The sequence below is a fragment of the Ursus americanus genome, chromosome 26 (assembly GCF_024610735.1).
Source record: "Ursus americanus isolate L20-20 chromosome 26, mUrsAme1.1.p, whole genome shotgun sequence".
Taxonomy (NCBI): Eukaryota; Metazoa; Chordata; class Mammalia; order Carnivora; family Ursidae; genus Ursus; species Ursus americanus.
The window spans coordinates 3010899-3030758 of NC_142152.1; the positions used below are offsets into that span (position 1 = coordinate 3010899).

At 41.1% G+C, this 19860-nt stretch overlaps 1 protein-coding gene across 4 annotated transcripts in view; it reads right to left on the minus strand.

Annotated features, from left to right (window-relative positions):
- The window catches only part of KTN1 (kinectin 1), a 101474-nt gene extending 93231 nt beyond the window's left edge, over positions 1–8243 (minus strand). For all 4 annotated transcript variants that reach the window (XM_045810567.2, XM_045810566.2, XM_045810565.2 and 1 more), the window contains exon 1: positions 8087–8243. The gene's annotated coding sequence lies outside the window, so the exon portion shown is untranslated. The remainder of the gene's footprint in view (positions 1–8086) is intronic.
- Between the last annotated feature and the right edge of the window lie 11617 nt (positions 8244–19860).

Here is a 19860-nt window from a genome sequence, read left to right on the forward strand (position 1 = left end):
GAAGCAGTCTCCTTACAGAGCAGGGACCTTAATATGGGGCTCAATTCCAGGACCCTGGGATCATGACCTGAGCCAAAGTCAGACACTTAACCGACTGAGCCACCCAGGCACCCCTCAATATTTGTTTTAACTTTCAACAAAATAAAAAGATGACAAGTACAAAGAGGTAAACGTAAATTTAAAACTAACAAGCAAACAGGCATAGCCTTCCCTGCTTCTTAAATTTATACAACATAATTATGACAGTGCTGAATACCTCTAGAAAGTTATACTTTGGAACAAATCCCTCCCTCCCAAAAAAATAAAAGCAAATACTTCAAAATATAAAATAAGAAATTTCTAAAATCTTTACCAAAAATACCCAGTATTTTCTTGACCTAGCACAAAGCTATCTTAAGAAATCAAATATAGTAACCCAAAGTAATAACTAAAACTCCTTACACAAAAAGTAGTGTGTTATTTTAGGGGCACCTGGCTAGCTCAGGCAGTGGAGTGACAGACTCTTTATCTCGGGGCTGTGAGTTCAAGCCCCATGTTGGGTGTAGAGATTACTTAAAAAAAAAATAAAATAAAATCTTAAAAAAAAAAATAGTAGTACGTTATTTTTAATGCTGCTGGGATGTCTGCTCAAATAAAACTGAAAGAATATGGAATATAATTCCTCAATTTATGCCAGATAAATAATGCTAGACAGGCAGACTAGAATTCAGCCTTGCTCATTCTACAGTTATTTACTATTTATGAAGTATTTCTTTTCTCCCCTGCCCCTATCAGACAAGGTAAATGCATGGGTTATATTTAACATATAATTCCAAGGCTAATCTTAAATGTGTATTTTACTTGAAAAGTGCTCCAAAAATTTCAAGTTCAGAAAGACTTCATTCAGGTTAAAAATAATGCAATTTTTTGGACAATGCCCCACCCCCAACCATCAAAGGAACAAAAGAATGAAGTCACTCTTACAAAGGATCCAATTTAAACTTAAAATTACAGTTAACATCTAGGTCAAACTGAAAGCGATTTAAAAAATTACTCCCATTCATCAGCAACAGTGTAACAACCACAAGTATTATATACACCACAGTACCTGAAACTGTACCCAGAAATGAAGAGTACCAAATGATATGACAAGCTTGAGAAATTCACGTCACAGAAATCATAACTGTCAGTCAACCTCAGGCATTCAGGTTATGAAAACTGTAAAGGAATTATAGAGCATATTTCAAATAAACATGACTTCCCAATAAACTAAGTAAGTACAGGTCAAAAGCAACATAAATGAATTCAACCTGTGTGTGGATATTAAAAATATAAGGTAATATCTTAAATGTTCACCAACATAGCGTTCAGAACACTTGGGAGCTTTCATCGTACAGCTTAGCTTGTTCAAGTTTATTTCAAAGATAATTACATCTAAACACATATAATCACTAAACTATGTATGCAACACTTACATTACTGTCAACAAAGTTAACTGGTACTACACACAGATCTATTTCTGCCGAAATACGTGTATTAAACAGCTTTCCATTCCGCTCTCAAGAGTAACCCTGAAACCCTTATTCTTGAAGTCTCATTTTACATGACATTTCATGTAAATCAACTAGCCATGCTAACAGAGGAGAATGGCACAAATGACAAGCAGAAGGCTCAGTGAGCCCTAACCATGTTCAATCAAGCAACTCATTTATTGAACACCACCTAACCAGAGATATCATTAAGTGGTAAACAAGACAAATTCCCCACTTCATAGTGCTTATATTCTTATAGGTGAGACAGCTATCAAGCAATATAAATAAGCATATACTATAATGGTAGGTAGTAACTGATCAGTGAAGAAAAATAAGGCTGGGAGAAAGAATAGAAAGAGTATTTTAGGCAGGGTGATAAGGGTTGGCCTTTCTGATATAATCACTGAGCGATGCCTATAAGATCACACAGCAGTAACTCATAATACACATTCACAGGAATTGAAACAAAAATTTTCTTAGAATCTAGAAAGATCATAATCTACCTATTTTCTACATAAAACATTTTATAGCATTTGGTTTTAAGTTGCTTTTACTATTTTCTCCACTTGAAAAATTTCAAGTTCTCAAATTTAAGTCACTAACGTTAAGAGCCAATCCTCCAACTCAGGGAGAAAAAAATCTGTATAACCTAATGTAGCTTTCTAACACCTAACAGATAATTGCACATAGACAGCACCTTATTTTAATTTTTTTAAGTAATCTCTCTACCCAACGTGGGGCTTGAACTCACGACCCCAAGGTAAAGAGTGGCACACTCCACCAACGGAGCCAGCGGGCACCCCATTATATTATTTTATTTTATTTATTTATTTATCGAAAGCATACTTACAAAACAGCTCAACGAGTGAGGACAGACTCTAGAGTCAGAATACCTCAGTTTACATTCAGGTTCCTCCTCTTACTTGCTCTTTGGACAAATTATTTAACCTGTCTCCCTAGTTTCCACTAAATAGTACCTATCTCATAAAACTGTTTGAAAGGATTAAATATGATACTGTACATAAAGTGTTTACAGAGACATACAGCAAATAAGCACTCCAATAATTAGCTATCACTTACGCAGCAACTAGTAAGAAAATACAAGCAAGGCAAATGAGCCTTAGGCAGGTTAAGTAAGATAGTTTAGTTCACACATACAGTAAGTGGTACTAACTAGCAAAACCAAACCTAAGCTCTGCAGACTCCCTACCATGCTTTTTCCATTACATCACACATTATATAAAGTACTGAGAAAAAAGAAACTTGCATAAAATCTTGGAGTTATTAAAGTTTAGGACCTGTAGGTCTCCTAAGTATTGACTTCCAGCTTATTACACCAGGCCAGACTGTTCCCCTGACAACTTAAATGACTCATGTGCAAAAGTAAGTAATAACTGTCCCAAATTTTCCAGTGAGAATGTAGCATATCATCAAGTCTCTTGATAGACAATTACTGAAAATCATTTAAGTTCTGATAACTAATCATAAATGTTACTGACCAGTCAAAATAAAGAAATGTAGATAAAGGACATTTTCTTCCAGTAAGAGTAGGCAGCTAGGATCCTATAGCCCCCATGAAACCTATTCAATATGGAAGCTATCTTAAAGGACCTCTCTCACTAGAGTAAATGACATTTCTCCCCTTGGTAAAAATACATGGGCTAGCATCTACAGAAAGCTAAAAGTTTCTGGTGAGCAGTCTACTCTCCTATATACTCGTTTATTTCTATAAATTCATTAAATAGAATAAAAACAGAAGCTGTTATTTCTATAAAAACTAAGTTACATCCTTTGGAACGCTTTAATGAATGAGTGGAAAATCTAGAATGATTTTTAACTTGGAAAGTTTCCCAGTGCCTACATTTTCATTCCATTTTAAAGAAACCAATACTAGAAACCATAGGCAATGCTTTTAGGGTATAATTTATAGAAAAAAGATCAGTAACCCCTACTCAAAGACAAGAAATTGATCCAAATAAAAAGACAAAAATAAATGTTTTATGCTAAAACGAAACACTTAAGGTACACAGATATTTGAGTTCTTGTTTTAACCAACTTTTTAAGTTACCTAACCAATAGTCCTAATCACACAGGGAAGGTCCAGAAGATCTCCACAACATTCTAACATCACTACCTCCAACAAGGGGTTCCCAAAGGCCTCCTGCCACTTTTCTTCTATTCTCTGTTCCTAGGAAAGGAGGAAACTAAAAACTCCATGTGTTCAAGAATGCGGTATCCATCACAGTAAGAAACTGCAGGATAGGATTTAAATCACTTATAATGAACAGATATTTAATAAATCTTTATTGAACACCTGCCCGAGAGCCTTAGGATCCATCAACAAACAAAACAGACAAAAAGCCCTGCCTTCAAAGAGGTTACATTATAGTTTGTGTTGGGGGCAGAGAGGAGAGACCATGAACGCAATCAACAAGGAAATTATATAGTATGTAGGAAGGTGACAAGTGCCACAGTTAGAAAATAGAGCAGGATACAAGACTCATTAAGTAGGGGAGTGCAGCTTTTTTTTTTTTTTTTTTTTTAAGATTCATTTATTTGAGAGAGAGAGGGAGAGAGGGAGAGAGAATCTAGAGGAGACTCCCCAACTGACCTCGGAGCCCCACTAGGGGGCTGCATCATCACCCTGAGATGAGGACCTGAGCCAAAACCAAGAGTTGAGCGCTTAACCAACTGAGCCACCCAGGCGCCCCAAGGGAGTGCAGCTTTAAATAAAGCAGTAAGATAGACATTTTGAAAAACATTTGAAGAACAAAGATTTGAAGGAGACTAGAGAGTCGGCCATGCTGATATCTTAGGGAAAAATAACCAAGGAGGGACAACAGTCAATTTAAAGGCCTTAAGACAGCAAGTGGGGCTTGAGAGAAATAAGCAGGGGGCAGAGTAGTAGCTACTTGAGAAGTAAAGGAGAATGGGAAGAGTAGATTCTGTAAGGCACTGCAGGCCATGGGGACTTTGGCCTTTACCCTGCATATGAGAAATCACTGCAGTGTTTTGAGAGGTGATAGGATCTGTTTGCTGAGTTGAAAAAGACCACAGGGGGCTAGGGAAGAAGAAGGCCAATCAAGAGGCTAATTGCAGAAATCTATGCTAAAGATAAGATGGCTTGGACCAACCCAGCGAGCAATACAGGTGGTAAGAAGTGACTTGATTCTGGATATATTTCCAAGCTAAGATAGAGCCAAGAATGCCAAGTGTAAGAGATAAAAGAGATAAGTCAGGAATGACTCCGACTTTTCTTCTGCCGGAATGCTGGATAGAGCTGCCATCAAATGAGATGGAGCCTACCACCTGAGGCAGGTTTCAAAAGGGAAAAATGGAAGTTCACTTTGAGCTGACTACTTCACCTACAAGTGGAAATGCAAAACAGGTTGTTGGGAGTACAGAAGGAAAGCCTGGGCTGGAGATATAAATATGGAAGCCATCAGCATATAGGTATTTAAAGCCATGACTTGGATGAGATCACCAGGGGAGTATAAAAAGAAAAGTGAACCAAGGACTGAGCACTTCTACTTCAAGAGTAGAGAATGAATCATAAGGCAGAAAGAGCAAAGCAATTAGTGAGGAGAGAAACCCAAAAAGCAATGTCCTAGGAGAGGAGTATAAACTAATTAAGTTCCACTTAGTGTACAAATCACTTTGCTGAAACCAGATTTGAAAGTTCTTAATCCGCTTGTAATAGTAAAGGTGCTACGTGAAATACTAAATCACAACTTTTTCAAAAGAAGTGGAACATTTCTTAAATTCCTAGGAATACTCTATCTCCTACTGGAGTCTCTACTAAAACTAGTCTTAGTACTAAAAGTACATTTTGCCTATTTTATCTTTTTAACATTAAAGCCTATACTATGGGGGGGTGGGGAGCCTAAATGGTTTGCACTGCTACCACTCTCAAAGACCAAAAAATATTTAAACAGCAAGTCAAACAGCCTGGCATGCAAACAATTATAAATTGTCATTACTTTTCTTTTTCTAGAGCTCAGATACAGCAGGTTAAGTTAATCAAATTCCTTAGTTCACAGTAGTTAAGATTTTTCCCCTATTTAATTCTGTTTATTAAAAAAGTAGCTTATACTCTTATCTAAACCAATGTTTCCCCTATGATTTGCACATAAACTACATTTTTAAGATCAGATCCAAAGTCATGTTCACAAAAACTGAAAGAGAAAGCAATAAAATTCAACTCTATTTATGCATAAGAGTAATCAATGTCATTTATAAAGAACAAGTTACTTGCTTCTAACCTCTAAGTATACTATAGATTTACCTTCGAAATAATTAAAAACATAAATAGTACAAGAACAAGCAGCTTCTAAGATGTTATCCTCGAATATTTGAATGTTTCTGCAAAGCATGATCTTTCTACATTTCTTTATTACATATTAGAGGTCAGATCCCTAAAAAACCCAAAACCTTCCTGGAAACATTAAGTTTACTAACAATTTAAATTTTTACAAAGTATTGAGATCTTTTAGATTAAAACTTTGCTATACAAAAATTATAAAAAACATTTAATTAAAAATACATCTTCCATATCTTTTCAAGTAAAATTTAATTTTTACTTCAATAACAATAACAATCTTAACATCAGTCCTTTAGAAATTAAGCCTCAAAAAAGCCTTCACTTCTTAGGCCCATTAGAAAAGCCATATTGACTGTTATTTAACATCTAATTATTAAAATGTTTTCCCTACTGAAAGTAGATTAAGGCCTACAAACTGGAAGGAGACTTGGGGTAAGAGACCCAAGAAAACACTTGCATGGTCAAGCAAAAGAGACACTGATGCTAAGGGATGATACAGAAAAACTAAATTGGGAACAAAATGTTGACCCTGTCACCAAGAAAGGGTTAAATAATACTTGATATCCTTTATAATTCTAAAGTGCTTGATACATTTAAGAAAATTTTTCATCAGGCTTTCTTACACTTTAAGTTTCAGTATGAGTCTCAAAAAGGTAAACAGAATACCTCATTCTCTAAGCACACCTGACACAGATACTGTTAGGACTGCTCATGCTGCAACATTTGAGAAGTCCTTTCTAATTCAATGTTAGAGGAAAATGAATTTTTCTTAGAACCTACAAACAATAAACCCAGCTATTTCTTGTCAGATCCTAAACTAAAAGAAGGGGGGGGGCAGCTTGTTTATCAGATAACACAGTAAATATGAAAGTCTATAGCAAAGAACGTCTACCCCAAATACAAATCAACTCCAGAGTACTCAGTGTTATTCTTGGGAAGATCATCCCAATCTCGTCAGCAACCGTTTTAGCCAAGCTGGAGACAGTGTTGCCATTTGTCGGCTAGGTGAGGTAGAGAGAACAAGTGCGACCTAATAATTTAGCAAGAACTCAAACTTTAAATCAATTCCTACGCAATTCGAAGTGTTTCGTACACCCTAAGGTATTTACCTATAGCAGGGTACCGGTGTCTAAAATTTTCAGGACTTTCCACAAATCATCTCGAAAAACCCCAGAACTTTAAACAGTTAGCTCTTTAGGCAGTGTCATGTCCACATGTCTGCTAAGGAATCCTTCTCTGATACAGGCCCAAATACGAGTTTTGATTCCTCCTTCCTCCCGGGAGAAGGAATGGCTAAAATTAAACAGCCCGCTCTTTAACCTAATCAAGCTGCAGCTGGACGAGGTTAGGATGCCGCTCCCCGCGTCGGGAGCTGCCCGTCTCTGGTGCACACATGCTCCTTCACGACAAACGTGCGGGGCTGCACATCCCACACCAGGTGTCTGATTACCGAACGACTTTTCTAGGCTGCGGGTTTGGGTTTTCGGCCGAGCTCCCCAACGCCAAAAATCTCATTGTTGGAAACCGAAGGGGGAGGGGGAATTACTAAGGAAGACACACCCCTCGGGGAGAGGAAGGGATAACTTCCCTGTCTCGGGGGCGGTCCACACATTTTTCCAAACTCCCCTCACGCCGCTTTCCCAGACCCAACCGCCCCTCACCGCGACCCGGGGCACACACACGGCGGTGGGAGGGAGCACTGGGAAGGGGGCCAGCGCCGGTTCCCTAAGTATCCGGAGGGACGGCGAGAACTGAAATTCCAGCATGGCGTAAGCATGGCCCAGCTCCGGCCCAGGGACGCCGCCGGAGACGGGCTCCCTCTGTCCACCGGCCGAGGAGACGGTAATCCGCCTTCCTCCTGGGGGCCCTCAGGCCCAGCTAAAAATAGACGCCACGGTCACCCCAGGGCCCTCTCCGGCCAACCTCGTACCGGGAGACGTCCCCAGGGGACTCCCCGGCCGCGCTCGCAGGCGCCGCGGCGGAGCCGGGGTCGGGCCCTGGGCGGCCCGGCGAGACCAAGCGGCCCCTCGGAGACCGCCCGCCGCGGCGGCCCGTCTCAGGCAGGAGCTCCACCGCGGCGACCCGGCGCCCGAGGCCTAGCCGGCGGGCACCGACAAGCGGCGGGAGGTGTCCGGGCCCCGGGGCCGCGCCCCCCGTCCGGCGGGGCCCTCCGGCCCGCTCTGGGACACCGCGGCTGGCACAGCCCTCCCCCGTGCGGCCGGCGCCCGGCCCACCGCGGCCTGCTCACCCTTACCCTGCGCAGCCGGGGAAGGAGACCGGGAAGACGCGGCGGCGCGGGCAGTACAGCCCGGGCCGCCCTCTCCGAGGCGCCGCCGCCGCCGCAGTTGTTCAGGTGCCGTCGCGCCGCCCGGCAGGAAACGGGCGGCTTCGGGGCGGGGCGGCCCCCGGCACGTCCCGGCGTCTGAGCCGGCGGTGCCCGGAGACCGGCCTCTTAAAGGGACAGGCGCCCGCCGCCTCGGCCCCCGCGCGCCTGTCCGCGGGCTCCGGTAAGCCCCAGCGTGGGGCTGGCTCGGGATTCCGGGGCTTTCCTCCCGAGGCAACGTCCCGGAGCTAGGTGGGGGGTGGGAGCACAGGGTTTGGAGGCTCAGCGGAATTCCCTTCATTCATTAGCCCTGCTCTCGTTCTCTCTCCCTCTCCCTCCTTTCCCCAAATCTGGTTTCGTCTTGCGTGGCCCTCCCACTAAAGAACCACCTGGCCCCCCACACTGGATGATTTTTTTTTTTTTAGACCTTAACCAAATGGTACCCAATTTCACCCTGCCCCTCCCAGATTTCCTCCCAGAAATCACTGGAAAACGAAATCTTCCGCTCGTCTGTCTGCAGAGTTTCTCTGAATTCTCCTTCGGGTAACCCCAGCTTCAAGCGGAGAGAGAAATTAAAAACCGACCCAAACAAATTGTGTGCAAATATTATGAAGCTGTTGTGTCTGCCAGCTGGTGGCCATTCATTAAGCCAGAGTAAATAACAAGAAGCTGCAGCGGAAAGGAGAGGTTGGCCCGAATCCCTGCTTATTAGTTTGCTCTTTGCTGAGAGGATAGCAGCGATCTTCCCGGTCTACTGGCAAAGGAGATGTGCTGATTATCATTACTTATCGCTCATCAGTCTCTTGCAAAATGCCAGGCACTGCCCAGAACATACTTAAACACCCCAAGCTCCTCAAACCTTACGGGAACTCAAAATGATTTAAACCCTTTTAGAGTGTGGACTGAAATAAAGAAAATTAGGGACTCATCACTAATTCCTCCCCCTATATCCTGACCAAGGGGGAACAGGAGCAATCTTTAAGGAATGAACATCAGAACAGTTCTTAACACCAACAGAGAATTTCCTGTATATGAGCTGGCTAAAAACGCACTCTACAGTTGAATTCTAATTATTTTTGTCCAAGTTTTCTAGAGCACCTCCAAAATACAAATGAAAACTGAAGAAGTATGTGTTAGCCTGAGATGTTGAGAATTCTGTCAGTCGCCAGCCACTATGTCCTCCAAAGATGCACTGTCTTATTTTAACTCCAGAAGTGTCCTCTTTTTCCTTTCTCAGTAGTGTTACTCAGTCCCTCAGCTGCTCCAATGCCCTCAAAGCAATCTGTCTCTAAACCACTGGCTGTCTTCTGAGTGTGTGCCAAAGGACCCGGCTTTATTGAAGAGTGAAGCCATTAGACCCAATACAAAGGGGGAAGTGCATCATTTGTATAATGGAGTTTAAGGACTCTTGATTGGTTTACAAATAGCCACCTAATTTCCTCTGGTTAGTACTAAAGCACGTTTTAGGCTAGAATAAAAATTTCTATCATTTTCCTGACTTCAGTAAAACCTCAGTGTCATTTTAGAGACGGTAATATTTAAGTACATTTGTACATAAGACAGTAAGTGGAATTTGGGGACATGTTTACCCTAAATATATTAAGTTTTACAGTCAGAGTGCACACAAAAATAAGTGTTCCACAGTTTGAAACAAAGAAGCATAAGTGTATCAGCTATTTCAGTTTTTCTGGGTGATTGAACTTTGACTTTAAAAGTAAAGTGATTAGTTGCTTCATTTTTATAAGCTTCTAATTTATTCACATCTAAACAAAAAGACTGACTACAACTGTTATGCATGGTAAGCCCTATTAGGAATTAAGACCTACCCTCTAAGTTTTGAAATATACTATAGTATAATTAACTATAATTAACACATATAATTAACCTAAAATATAATTTATCTTGCTTGCTGCTTACCACCTTCCAAAGCAGTAACTAACCTGCTAAAAAGGATTAGCATCTGCGGTATCTCTAACTGTAACAACTAAGAAATTAAATTTGATTGAAAATTGTAAAGTGTAACACTGTTACCTAAAGAGTACTTGTTTCTCTCTCTCTCTCTCTCTCTCTCTTTTTTTTAAAGAGTTTATTTATTTATTTGACAGAGATAGAGACAGCCAGCGAGAGAGGGAACATAAGCAGGGGGAGAGGGAGAGGAAGAAGCAGGCCTCCAGCAGAGGAGCCTGATGTGGGGCTCAATCCCGGAATGCCGGGATCACACCCTGAGCCGAAGGCAGACGCTTAACGACTGAGCCACCCAGGCACCCTGTCTTTTTTTTTTTTTTTAATTAAACAAAGTGCAATTTACTGGAGGGTGCCTTCCGATAATAATTCTTTTTGTTCCAAATTTTGGAAAAGTTTTAAAGACGTGGTACACACCTCTCCAGCAGAGAAAGAGAAAACTGGCTATTCCTGTTTTGTCTAGGGAGGATTTCCCAGAAGTGGTGAGTTATGTAGAGATCTGAGTAATATGTAACAGATTACATCTCCTACTCCACCAGATCAGGAATGGCAGAGATGAAAGTATAATGAAGCAATTCACAGAGCTAAAAGTGAAGGACAGATTCCAGGTATACCTTCTCCTCCCAAATAATGGAATGCGGAAGTGCATAGAAACACCTGCAGCTGCAGATCTACAAGTAATCAGCTATTCCAACAAAGTATCTGGCACATAACTGTGCTTATTCAAAGTCTGCATTGTGCCCTTTGACATCTAGTCGCTTCAAGCATATGGTATTCGAGTGCTTTCATGACAAATTATTTGCCACCCTTTGCATGGAGAGATAGTGTCTGTGCCCAGACTCTTGAATCTGGGAGGGCTTTGTGACGCTGTGACCAATAGGATATGCTAGAAGTAAATATCCCAGGTTCTGGACCCAGGCTCTAAGAAACAGGCAGGTCCACTTCCTGTCCCTTGGAACCATTGCTCTTAGAGCCCTGAGCTATTATGTGAGTCCAGCTACCTTCCTGGAGAGACCATGTGGGGAGGTCCTGAGAGTACATGGGGAGGAAGAGAGACCCACCTGGGCCTAGCCTTCTAACTGTACCTACCACCGTGCCAGATATATGAATGAAGACTTCTAGAACCCCAGATCGTTCACGCCACAAGTTAAATACCACCAAGTGGCCCCACTCAATACCACATGGAGGAGAAGAATCCACCCAACCAAGCCCCGATTGAATTTCTGACCCCATATAATTTTTATGATTTTTAAGTGGCTTGTTAATCAATAATAGATAAGCAGAATAATCTTTCTTCCACTTCTAAATAGCTGTAAGAAATATTAGAGACTCATAGAAGCAGAAGAGATTTCTGACTTTATCCATATAACCCAAAGACTTCACTGGGGACTTTCAAGGGAAACTTGGGCAGGAATGGGTAGTGACTTAGAGCTACTTTGTAGCATAATTGAATATTATTGAAACCACCTTCATGTCTCCCATCTTCAAAGGCTTGTCCAATGATTGAAAACTGCTGGATTAAATAACAAAAGACGAACCAGTATTGATTGTGCCTATGCACTGTGCAGATACTTAATGTACACTAGTTCAAACAATTACCAAAACCACCTTATAGTATAGTACTAGGCTTATACTGAGTAACTAGCTCAAGGACACAGAACTCAAAAACTAGCACCTAAACCCAGACTCCAATTCCCATGCATGTGCCACTGCACTATGTTAGCTCCCAAGGTATCAACCCTTAGATACATAAACTTTTAAAACACAAGTTTTCATTTATATATAGGTTTCACTTATTCATGATATCCTTTCTGTCATAAATAATGAGCACACGTATAACATTCAACTAAATCAGCAATATGAAAATGGCTACAGCCACCATCCTGTAAACTCTAACAGAGTTCAGTATTGAAATGGAAAAAGAACAGTCTCTTCAATACATGGTGTTGGGAAAATTGGACAGCCACATGCAGAAGAATGAAAGTGGACCATTCTCTTACACCATACACAAACATGAATTCAAAATGGTTGAAACACCTAAATGTGAGACAGGAATCCATCAAAATCTTAGGGAAGAACACAGCAACCACTTTGACCCCAGCCTCAGCAACTTCTTGCTAGACATGTCTCTAAAAGCAAAGGAAACAAAAGCAAAAATGAACTATTGAGACTTCATCAGATAAAATCTTCTGCACAGCAAAGGAAACAGTCAACAAAACTAAAAGGCTACCTAAGAAAATATTTGCAAATGACCTGTCAGATAAAGGGCTAGTATCCAAGATCTATAATGAACTTATCAAACTCAACACCCAAAAAAACAAATAATCCAGTCAAGAAATGAGCAGAAGACACAAACAGACACTTCTCCAAAAAAGACATACAAATGGCCAACAGACACGTGAAAAAATGGTCAACATCACTTGGCATCATGGAAATACAAATCAAAACCACATTGAGATACAATCTTACACCAGTCAGAACGGCTAAAATTAACAAGACAGAAAACAACAAATGTTGGTGAGGATGTGGAGAAAGGGACACTGTTGGTGGGAATGCAAACTGGTACAACCACTCTGGAAAACAGTATGGAGTTTCCTCAAGAAGTTAAAAACAGAGCTACCTTAACGACCCAACAATTGCACTACTGGGTATTTACCCCAAAGATACAAATGTAGTGAAACAAAGGGGCACTTGCACCCCAGTGTTCATAGCAGCAGTGTCCACAATAGCCAAACTATGGAAGGAGACGAGATGTCCATCAACAGATGAATGGACAAAAAAGATGTGGGATACACACACACACACACACACACACACACACACACAATGGAATATGACTCAGCCATCAGAAAAGATGAATACTTACCATTTACATCAACATGGATAGAACTGGAGGGTATTATGCTAAGTGAAGTAAGTCAATCAGAGAAAGACAATTATCATATGGTTTCACTCATATGTGGAATATAAGAAATAGTGCAGAAGACCACAAGGAAAGGGAGGGAAAACTGAATGGGAAGAAATCAGAGAGGGAGACAAACCATGAGAGACTCTTAACTATGAGAAATAAACTGAGGGTGGCTGAAGAGGTGTTGGGTGGGGAAATGGGGTAATTGGGTGATGGGCATTAAGAAGGACACGTGATAGGATGAGCAGTAGGCGTTCTACGCAGCTGATGAATTACTGAGCACTGCATCTGAAACCAGTGATGTACGTTGTGTTGGCTAATTGAATTTAAATTTAAAAAAGAAAAGAAAGAAAGAAAGAAAGAAAGAAAGAAAGAAAGAAAGAAAGAAAGAAAGAAAGAAAAAGAAAGAAAGAAAGAGGGGTGCCTGGGTGGCTCAGATGGTTAAGCATCTGCCTTCGGCTGAGGTCATGAACTCAGGGTCCTGGGATCAAGCCCCCACATCGGGCTCCCTGCTTGACAGGGAGCCTGCTTCTCCCTCTCCCTCTCCTATCCCCCCTGCATCTGTTCTCTAGCTCTCTCTGTCAAATAAATAAAATCTTAAAAAAAAAAAAAAAGAAAGAAAGAAGAATTCAGTATTGAAAAATGTACACTTTGTCCAAATATATGTAGTAACTGGAAGAAACAACCTTTAAAGGTAAAGCCTCTTAGATTCTTGGATTCCATGATTGTACTTCCTTATAAGGATTTTTGTTAAATATTGAATTTACAATCAGAGAACCTGGTCGCTGGCTGTGCTCCTTCCTAGCTGTGTAACTTCGGATAAGTCACTTTACCTCTCAGAGTTTTAGTTTCCTCCCTGATTACAGAGGATAAGAGTACTTAGCTCTAAGAGTTAGTGTGAGAATTAAATGAGATTGGGGGGAGGTTTGTTTTTAAGTAATCTCTACACCCAACATGGGGCTTGAACTCACGACCCCAAGATCAAGAGTCATATGCTCTACTGACTAAGCCAGCCAGGTACCCTGAGATCATGTATTTTTAAATATTTTGAAACAAAATGGTAATATAACTACTATATTATTATAGACTAACCACCTTATGACAGGTTCTTACTTAATATAAATATTAAATAAGGTACTGTTTAAGCTAAATTATATCTGAATTATAACTATGATATCAGCTACTTTTTATATACTGCTTATAATTTCTAATTCTCACAACAGTTGAGTGAGATGTAATTTTGCCCATTTTATGGTTGAGAAAGCAGGTTCAGTAAGTCAAGTAACCTGCCTAGGCCAAATAACTAGTTAGTGGCAGAGCAGAATTTCAAGCTCCCAAATCCAAGCTTCTTTTTTTTTTTTTTTAAAGATTTTATTTGTTTATTTGACAGAGAGAGACAGCCAACGAGAGAGGGAACACAAGCAGGGGGAGTGGGAGAGGTAGAAGCAGGCTCCTAGCGGAGGAGCCTGATGTGGGGCTCGATCCCAGAACGCTGGGATCACGCCCTGAGCCGAAGACAGATTCTTAATGACTGCGCCACCCAGGCGCCCGTCCCCCTCCCCCCAAAATCCAAGCTTCTTCCACTCTACCCCTGACATGCCAACAGGCTAGTGGATAAACTGCTTGAGCAGCATAAAAAAGAGAGAGCTGACACCTCTCCTTCCACCTTAGGCCAAACCACTCCTACCCCCGCCAGATAGGTAGAAATCGTTCTTATCTCGAGAAACATTACATATAATTCAACATCCTTCCTCAAACAGCTACTTCAATGTTAAAATGTTTAGTGTCCCTGCCTCCCACACTCCGTGTAATCCTGTTAGTCTAACCTCCACCTTGGACACATTTTTAATTACACGTTCATTGTTAAAATACACTTGGCAAAGAAAAAGAAACAAATAAAAAGAAGTAAAAAAAAATTTTATTACCTGTAGACCTACATCCAGAGGTAAGATTTTAAAATTTCTTCCATTCTAAAAAATCCGTGCACATTTTTATCATAAGTATGACTGTAAATGCCAAATGAAGTAACATATGCAAACATTTCAGATAACATCCTATTTTTTATCATCTATTTTTTCTGACTTTGACTCAGGAAGTTGGCAGGACTGCCACATATTAAAGAGATAGAGCAGAGAAATGTGATAATTTATCCTTGATTGGATCATCATGCAAAAAATATTATGAAAGACATTTGGGGTACAAATTGGGGTTATCTGTATATGGACTGAGTACTGGATAATACTAGAGGACCATTGTTAACTTTCTTGTGTATGACAATATATGTGATTGTAATAAGTAACTATGTCTGATGCCTTTATTTTTCAGAAACACCTATTGAAGTATTTAGGTAAAAAATCATGATATGTATAACATACTTTCAAATGAGTCCCCGAAACTACATATGGATAGAGGAAATATGGGAAAACGTCAACAACTGTTGAGTCTAAGACGTAGGCATGCAGGTATACATTGCGCTGTTTTTCAACTTTTCTGTATGTTTGAAATTTTTCCACAATAAAATGCTGAAGAAAAAAAAATCCAAAAGAAACATATGGTTGTTATAGAAAATTTGCAGAAAACAAAAATGTAAGGGCAAAAATTAGTGTGGTTTTAAACATTTCCTTGTATCTTCTGTGATGGTCTTATTTCTTTGTAAGTACTTGAAGAGTTTATGCAAATCACCCTCACATTGTTCTCCTTTCTCTAATCCAGTTACTACCCAGTCTTACTTTCCAGTTCTCTCCTCGTCTTTGGGGTCCTCTCATACCATTTTCATGGCACTCTTTAATAGCAGATGGTACACTTTTACTAATCAGAGACCTAAATAATGTTCAGGGTCGAAGAAGATTAATTCTTCATTCTTGAGTCCTCACATGACAGGTGTCATTTGGTCAATAGGTTAGATCTGTTCATTAGTATTAGCTATTCAATAGGGCCTAAAGCAAAAATGTGGTCAATATGCAGGCTGCTTCGTGTCACATAAAAAATAAAAATAATAATAAAAAAAAAACCCTCTGTTTCACCACTATTGCCTACAAGCTTCATTCTAACCAGCCATGCTGCAGGGATGAACCATGGCCTAAGGAGTCAGACAAGAGGACATGGATATTTCAGCATAAACCATCACCACTACTACCCAAATAATTCTTGAGAGTGTAATCTGGTGAGGGCAGATCAAATCAAACCAAATCAACAATATTTGCAACATGCACAGCATATTAGATGTTTAAATATAAAATGTGTGTTTAAAAAATTTTGTCCTCCAGGGGCACATGGGTGGCACAGTCAGCTAAGTGTCCAACTCTTGGTTTTGGTTCAGGTCATGATCTCCAGGTCCTGAGATTGAGCCCCCACATCAGGCTCCAATGCTCAGCACAGTGTCTGCTTGGGTTTCTCTCTCCTTCTCCCTCTGCCCTTCCCCTGCCTCTCTCTCTCTCTGTGTCTCTCAAATAAATAAATAAATCTTTTAAAAAAAAATTGTTTTCCAGGATGCTTTTTAAACCACACTTCTATTTGCTGGCTCATATTCAGCTCCTCATCATGACCCTCATCATGACTCTTAGATCCCAGCCAGTCCTTACTGGGTATTTTCCTCCCCATGGTATAACAACCCTGTAATTAATCTTCCCCAGCTTTGTTCCATTTATTTCTGACCACGTCTCCAATTTACCAATGTCCTTTGATCCAACTCAACAATTTTCAAAAGCCACCTTTTGGTACTACCAAATAGTGTTTTGGAAATTTTATTATTTTTTTTAAAGATTTTATTTATTCATTTGAGAAAGAGCAAGAGACAGAGAGAAAGAGAGAGAGAAAGAGTATGAGCGGGGGCGGGGGGTGCGAGGGAGGGGGAGAAGCAGACTCCCCACTGAACAGGGAGCCCTGATGCGGGACTTAATCCCAGGACCCCAGGATCATGACCTGAGCTGAAGGCAGACGCTTAACCGACAGAGCCACTCAGGCGCCCTTGTTTGGAAATTTTCTATTTATGAGATAAGGTAAAGAGATCGTAAGCTCCATTACGAATCATCATTCTGTGAAGGCTATATAAGAATTCCTCTGGGGGCGCGTGGGCAGCTCAGTCATTAAGCGTCTGCCTTCAGCTCAGGGCCTGATCCTTGCAATCTGGAATCGAGCCCCACATCGGGCTCCTCCTGAGAGCCTGCTTCTTCCTCTTCCACTCTCCCTGTTTATGTTCCCTCTCTCACTGGCTGTTTCTCTGTCAAATAAATAAATAAATAAAATCTTAAAAAAAAAAAAAAAAAGAATTCCTCTGGATGCCGACCCTCATAACACAGAACCCTGGCCTCCTCAGGGACCTCACTCAATCAGCAATACCCTTTCTGTCTGTATCTTCACTCTTTCCCTCTGTCACCCATTCATGCGTTCAGGGCTCTCTCCACTCAAATGGAGGAAGAAGAGGAGTTCCTTCAAACTCTGTACCACCCCATCTATCCATCCCTTGCATAGCCAGGTTTTTGATTGTTTGGTTGATTGCTTGGTTAAGAGGCAACTTACTTGACTGTATTCTTTTTTTTTTTTTTTAAAGATTTTATTTATTTGACAGAGATAGAGACAGCCAGCGAGAGAGGGAACACAAGCAGGGGGAGTGGGAGAGGAAGAAGCAGGCTCATAGCAGAAGAGCCTGATGTGGGGCTTGATCCCAGATCGCCGGGATCACGCCCTGAGCCGAAGGCGGCCGCTTAACCGCTGTGCCACCCAGGCGCCCCTTGACTGTATTCTTACTACCCATTCACTTATTCCTCATAGTACAGTAACCTGTTCTGCAACCACAGCTGGATTCTGAAACACTTCTCATCAATGATCTCTCCACTGCTAACCCCTCTTTGTCACTTGACACCACTGATTACTTCTGGAAATGCTTCTCTTTCCTTGACTTCAGGGCTCTTCTGCCTCCTCTTCTCCTTCTCTGTACCCCAAAGCTCCTTCTCAGTCTCCTTTTGAGTTTCTCTTCTCTATCACCTTTGTGTTGCTGGCCCTCAGGATTTCAGCCTTGTCCCTTTATTCTCTCATTTGTAGTTCTTTCCTCATCTTATATTATAATCTATATTCCCAAGCGAGGGCCAAGTTGATCCTCTACCAACCTCTGCCACTAAGGAAAAGGCAACTGTATTAGTCCGCATTCTCCAGGGAAATAGAACCAAAAGGTTGAAATATATATTGAGACAGAGAAAGAGAGAGAGAGATTTATTTTAAGGAATTGGTGATTCCTTAACCCATGTGATTCTGGAAACTGGCAAGTCCAAAATCTTATGGGTGGGCAGGCATGATGGAGACTCAGAAAAGAGTCAATGTTGCAGTTCAAGTCCCAAGGGAGTCTAGTGGCAGAAATCGTTTTCTTTCCAGGGAGGTCAGGCTTTTGCTAGTAAGACCTTCAACTGATTAGGTGAGGCTCATCACATTATGAAGGATAATCCCCTTTACCCCAAATCTGCTGCTTTGTATGTTAATTCCATCTAAAAACTACTTTCATAGAATCATCTAGAATAATGTTTGACCAAATATTTGGATACTCTGGCTTAGTCAAGTTGATACCTAAAAATAACCATCATGGGTACCTTGGACTCTCTGGGCAATAGATACCACATTTGGGTCTGTAACTAATTTACTGAGTGATTTAGTTTGCTAACTTCAGGTGGGGCCCAGAACAAGAAAGCACTCTGTCCAGGGCTTTTGTGCCCTATCATTAATTGAACCTCATGACCCAGCAGATTCAATAATGCTGGAGGTATCTACAGGAGATTAAAAAAAACTGTATATAGCCTCTGGCAAGTCTTGATAGAAGAATCAAAGTGCAGACAGCTAGGTTTTGGGATATTCTGGATGCCACTGTGCCCTAATCAAGTTCAAGTAGCCGACCATGAAATGACACCAAGTGACCAGGTGACCCGAGCTACCCGTTATAAATTGGATGTAATCCAACCCATCAACCCATTTTGGGTTGGTTTATTGATGAACGTCAAAAAGATATGGTTTATGTAAGATCTAGCTTGAGCGGTTTCTGAAAGTACAAATGAATTACACAAACATGCTGTCTGCTCCAGTGCCACCTCTCCTTCACTCACACCTAATGGACTCATTCAAATTTCCACTTGATCAAGGAAGCAGAAATTTGAGCCTGGTTTAGAGATGCAACTATTCAATACATGGGCACTAGCTGAAAGTCAACTGCTGCAGAATCATAACCCCATTCAAGGGTGACCCTGAAGGATGATAGGGAGGATAAATCTTCCCAGTGGGCAGAAAGTCAAGCCATATATCTGGTGTGCACTTTGCCTGAAAGGAGAGATGCTTATATATTTAGGTCTACACAGATTCATGGGCTGGAGGTTAGCGACCTAGAAGGTGCAAGATTGAAGAACTGATAACAAGGAGATTTGGGAAACAGGCATGTGGATATGTCCACTTAATAATTGACATAGAATGTAAGGACATTTCTTTTCCATGTGAATGCTCATCTAGGGCATAAGATTGCCGTTCTCTATAATCAGGGGAGTAAGAGGAGCCATTATGGGTATACCAACCTCTTTTCTTGGCCAAGCTGCAACTTGTTAAATGAAGTCATGAATAAAATAGCCGTAGTAAGTAGGGATGGAGATTACGGAAGGGTTCAAGCATGTGGACTTCTCAACAAGACCAATCTAGCTACCACCACTGCTAAGTGCCCAGCCTACCAACCAGCAGAAAGCTACACTGAACCCTGGCACACAGCACCATACCATGGGTGGAACAGCAGCCATCAGATAGCAGGATGATTTTTATTAAACACCTTCCATCATGAAGGGAGCAGTGATTGGCCCTCACTGGAAGAGAC